Genomic DNA, 5,731 nt, shown 5'->3' on the forward strand with positions numbered 1-5,731 from the left:
TTGCTTGCCCGCTTTGGGACACAGCCTGCCAGGTTACAAGGTGTTTTCAAGTTAAAGGCAGGTTAACATATCCACCCAAATAGCAAATTGTTCTTTTTTTTTTTTTTTTTTTGGTAATAATAATTTCTCAGCATCCTTTCTTTTTCTACAGTAGCTTTGAGTTGGAAAACATGACTACAGATTCATGTTTCATATATGTTCCAAAGAAAAAAAGAGTAATTTGTAAGATACATTTACAAATTAACAGCTGAATCTGTCATAACCACGCTCTCACGGTTGTCAGAAGCATCATCTCCATTCCTTTTCCTGCAGTATTGATTTCAGCCATCTTTGGTCGAACACGGCTCCTGGATCCATTTGAATGGCTCAAGTAGTCTTAATTGTATGTTCAGTCGGGTTGCAGATGTGAAAAAACCAACAACAGCAAAAAGGACCCACCTCTTCTATGAACCCACAAATTAACTTGAGCAGAAATCTGAGCACAAAAAATGCAGTACTTTTTGTGACAGAGAATATGAAAGCACAACTACCTGAATTGCAAATGGATTTATTTTCAGAACTTATGTTTGACATGCTGGGCTGACAATGAAAAGTCATTCTGACATCTCATGCTGAAAGGCTACCTTCACTCCCTGCCATGGTCGGCTTCCACTGCCATCGGCATGTGCTGCAGGAGGCAAGGTACCATGCAGACCTGCTACTCCAAACCTCCCTCGCATTAGACCCATGGATTATTTTGGACAGGATTTTGGATTTATTTGGATTTTGGATGGGGAATGACACAGAATTTCTTTAAAATACCTTAGAATTTCGTTAAAATACCTTATTTTGGTGAGTGTCTCAAAGTCTCTGCCATTGTATCAGTGAGAGGGAATTCTTTCCTCTCTTGGAATTTGCTCAGGGTGTTGCCGATCCTAACAGCACAGATATTAAGATGTGTTCAACTCCATGGGTGTATTAAGTCTGTAGATACGTTGGCAGAGGAATAAACCTTTGCACAGGTTGTTTTTCATTTGTCTGGTGATAGATGTTAGCGAGACAAGGCAGGCAGTTGACTGGGTTATTACCAATAATTTCTGAAGCAGACTTGAGACTGCTGAGAGAGAACTGGCTAAAGAAATTGAGCTTACACTTTGGGAAGAACATTCTGAGCATTATACAGAATGTGGAGGAGGTTATAAATGCTCTTTTATTGAAAGAAGTAAAAAGCAGCAAAGAAAATGTTGTTTGCATTTGGACAAGGCATTTGTACCGCCCTTGCCTTGCTGTTGTTCAAACCAGTGGAGAGAAAGAATGGTCAGCCTTGAAACATTTGTACTAGACAGAAAACAAATGCATGGACGTATAATTACAAAAAGGGGGGAAAAAATAAAAGGTCTACAGAAGGAAGAACTTAATTTACCTGGCCAAGGGTTGAGCAGGGTTCATTGTAACTAAAAAATGCTGAACTGATGGAAAGGCTGGTCTTTCCGTGTAAATGTTTAGTCTATTGGCTTCTGGGAGTCCTGGTGGACAACAGGTTAACTGTGAGCCAGCAAAGGGCCCCTGTGGCCGAGAAGGCCAGGGGGATCCTGCACCTCTTCTTAGCCCTGGAGAGGCCACATCTGGAGTGTCGTGTCCAGTGCTGGGCTCCCCAGTACAAGAGAGACCTGGAGCTCCTGGAGAGAGTCCAGCAGAGGGCTACAAAGATGGTTAGGGGAGTGGAGCATGTCTCTTATGAGGAAAGGCTGAGGGAGTTGAGCTTGTTTAGCCTGGAGAAGAGAAGGCTGAGAGGGGATCTTATCCCTCTGTATAAATATCTGAAGGGAGGGTGTCAAGAGGATGTGGCCAGACACTTTTCAGTGGTGACCAGCAGTAGGACAAGAAGCAACGAGCACAAACTGAAACACAGGAAACTCCATTTGAATATGAGGAAAAAAATTATTGTGAGGGTTACAAAGCGCTGGAACAGGTTGCCCAGAGAGGTCGTGGAGTCTCCTTCTCTGGAGATGTTCAAAACCCACCTGGATGTGATCCTGAGCAATGTGTTGTAGGTGACTCTGCTTGAGCAAGGGTTGGACTAGATTTCCAGAGGTCCCTTCCAACCTCAAGCACTCTGTGATTCTGTGATTCGGTAGCAGAAGCTATGTTTGGGATCAGCATCTTTATTTGGGTGCAGAAGAGAATCTAATTATGTATATAGAAAACAAATACATCCAGAGTTACAGTATTAAATGCACAGAAAGTACATAACAATCTCTCAAATTTCAGAGAACAAATGGATTGCAAACTACTATGTATTAGGAGGAAATTTTCTCTGGAGACATGTCTCATAGACTGTCTACTGTATGCTTTTTTTTTTTTTAGATGCAAAACAGTATGGCTAGATTTCTTTTGACCCATTGTTTTGAATTAGATAGGTGCCTTAATGTTTGAAGTCCGTATGAGCCTAAGACTCCAGTGAGATTTTCTTTAAGTGCTGGTGCCTCCAATTAATGCCATCATCAACAAACAGAAAAAGGCATTGTTTCCTGATGATCTTAATATTATGCCTCTGTCCGGAATACCTAAAATCAGATTAACAGCTGATGTAAATTACTAAAATACTGTAATTTGGACACAATTCCTGCAAGAGCTTACTAATTACTATTGTTTGCTCATGTTCCTATTGTATCTAGGTTTAAGCCAAAGGTATCCACATCCATACAAATATGATGTGTCATCTTACTTGATTCAGCACTTTTCAAATGCTGCATGAAATCCTTTCCCCTTTCTGAAGCCCAGGGAAACCCTCTGACACCAGGAGAGAAGGAATTTACCTTGTTCACTAGTACAGGATGGCAACCGAATGTGTAATCTCTGTTATAAAAAAGTAGCTAACTTAACCTCACCATGGAGAACACTTCATTCATCTAGCCTGTAAACTTAAACCAGGGCAAAACTTAAAGGACAGAATGTCCAGTTTCCTTAGGAAACTAGGAAGAAATTGTTACCCAGATAAAATTGTGGGTTCTAGGGACTGTGTTGATGCTGTTTCCTTCCCCAGTGCTGCTGCCACAGTGAGTCCTGCTCCTTTCTGCTCTTAGACATACACTTGCAGACACAGGTGTCACACATAGGTAGAGATGCATGCAGATTTTTTTTTGATTTTTTTTTTTGCATAATTTGTTTGTATACCCAGCCTTGTCCCTTTTAAATGAATCCTATGTGATCTATGCTTGATCATGAGGCAGACGTAAAAGTCGTGTTTGTCAACAGTGATATATTCACTCAGTTCCACGATGATTACACTTTTAGGGTCAATGTACAGAAAGCACATATAATCTCCATACACCTTGCATATGTATCCTTCTTTGTCAGGTTTTGGCAGCTGGGTAGCATCACAGAATAATACCAACCTATTTTTACTCTCTATGCAGCAATTCAAAGTGAGGACTAAGAAGGAATTCCATGTACAAAGAGAACTCGAGTAGAGATTGAGACCTGCAACACAAGCAGGAAGATGGATGATCCTGGCTCTCTCTAATTTCTGATCCTGGAGCAAAATTCACTTCCTAATTCAGTTTGACCTAATAGGCACAATCTTGCCTGCCTTATATACCCCTCAGATGTGAGATGTGCAATTTGAGCAGGAATGAAGGGAGGTAGGATCAAATTCCAGGTGAGATATTGCACAGTGCTTCAGCCCATCCGTTTCTGAAAGAGATTGTCATGGGCCTTCTACTGAATAACATGGATTTGTGAACACTCTGTACTTGGATGCATAATCTTATTCATATGGTTACAGGTCATATTAATTAACGAACATATTTATGAATGATACTAATTGATAAAAACATTTCCTTAGGACAATGCTATTTGCTCCGTCACGTAGCATGCTCAGCTCCTGCTCGTGGTTTGTTTGATCAGTTGACAGTCAGTAGCCTGGGAGGGGACTGTGGCAGATGCACATTTAGTTTAGTTTTAGAGCTGAATGCTCATTGATACGCAATTGGTGAATCTCTATTAAAAAGTCCTGATTGCTAAAGTTATAATACCATCTGATCCTGACAATTATTTTTGCAAACGCTGGCCCTCGAAGCCAGTCAGCCTCCTCTGTCCTATGCTTTCTGGCTGCCAAGTCCCCGTTCTTTACAAAATGTTGACAAAACACTGGTGCTACTGAGTGTCTGTTTAATTTTTGACTGATTTTCCTGCTGCATGAGATCACTGGCAACTGCTAGAACACACTCTTGCTTTCCCAAACTTTGTGTTTATTTCCCTGAAGATCTTGCCATCTGCTGCGCTCAGCTGCCCAAATAAGTAAAATTTTCCATGTCTTATATTTTTTTTCCTGAAAACATTATCTGTTCCCTCAATCTTTCCAGCTTTCATCAGGTTCTTTATGATCAGTTCATCTCATGTATCATAACGTGCCATGTTACCACAAACAGAAGTATTGACTTTGGCAGCGAGACTGAGGTTACTGAAGCAATGTTCATTAAGTAGCATTCCAGATACTACTCAGAGGTCAGCCAACGTGGACGACACAACCATATATGATGCTCTTTGTGCTGTGTATATTTTGTTGGCCTTACTTATCATTTACACCTCATTTGTTCCAAGTTGCTCACTCTTGCCAATCCTGAGTGTTCAAAATCATGAAATTGGCTTGCAAGCGATAATGCTTTGAGCAATAATACGTTTAGAAGTTCTTACGGCTTTTTAACCAGAGTGTTTGCATTTTCAGGCTTTTTCCTGTAGCTAGCAGGAAACATGCTTTCTTGTGGGGAGGGCAGAAGTGACAGCAGATATTCACACAAAGCATCGTGACCCCTCTGAGCTGAGAAAACATCAGATATCTCACTTTTGAGAACTCCTTCGTGCTGGCTGAGTGGCTGAGCTACTCTTGGTTTAAACCAGCATGAATAAAAGAGAATGCAGCATAAATAACTTGTAAAATGACTGTGTGCAACAAAATCCATGTATTTTTTCACCTGTTAGAACTTACGTGATCAGGGTCCCTCTCTACCTGTTCTGTCTTATTTCTCTTTAAGAATCAAGTGAAGAAAAGCTCTTGGAGATGGAAGGGCATGGCATGCAATTAGAGAACTGAAGTAGACCGGCTAGTTCTCATGCTGATCTGGTTGTGCCCATCGTGTCTGCCAGTCTGTGGTATCACAGGATCAGTCTGAGCATACTTCGGGTCAGTCTGAGCCTTGCTAGAAGCCACTGCATTAGCAAGTGGGAACTGGGCCTGATTACACAAATGTACTCTGTTCCTTTGCCTTGAAACGTGTTCAGAAATAGAAATATGGCCAGGCAGAAAACCACCCCAAAAGCCTGAATACCTCACAGTCAGCTGTTTGAAAACTAGAGCTGGGACACAGAGCAGAGATTCTTTGTGAATTTTATCTCCAAATCTATTTTGTCTATTGCTTCACCAAGCAAGCTCTTCACGTTCCTATACCCTAGACCTCATTTTGTTTTCTCTCTTAGGTAATTTCTAGTGGCATGAGAGCAGGAGGCTGAGGGAAAGAGTAGAATGAAGAATAAATGTTTCTTGCATGTGGATCTTGGGGACTCCTATAAAATCTAAAAAAGAAACAGAGAAGGAAGATGTGGCTGGCTGCTGAAATATTCTGTGGGCTACATCCTGCCTGTGGCTAGGCCAGAACCTGCACAACCTTTTTCCCTCTTTCTTTCTTTCTTTCTTTCTTTTTCTTTCTTTCTTTCTTTCTTTTTCTTTCTTTCTTTCTTTCTTTCTTTCTTT

This window comes from Oxyura jamaicensis, chromosome 4 (genome assembly GCF_011077185.1).
Source record: "Oxyura jamaicensis isolate SHBP4307 breed ruddy duck chromosome 4, BPBGC_Ojam_1.0, whole genome shotgun sequence".
In the NCBI taxonomy this organism is placed as follows: Eukaryota; Metazoa; Chordata; class Aves; order Anseriformes; family Anatidae; genus Oxyura; species Oxyura jamaicensis.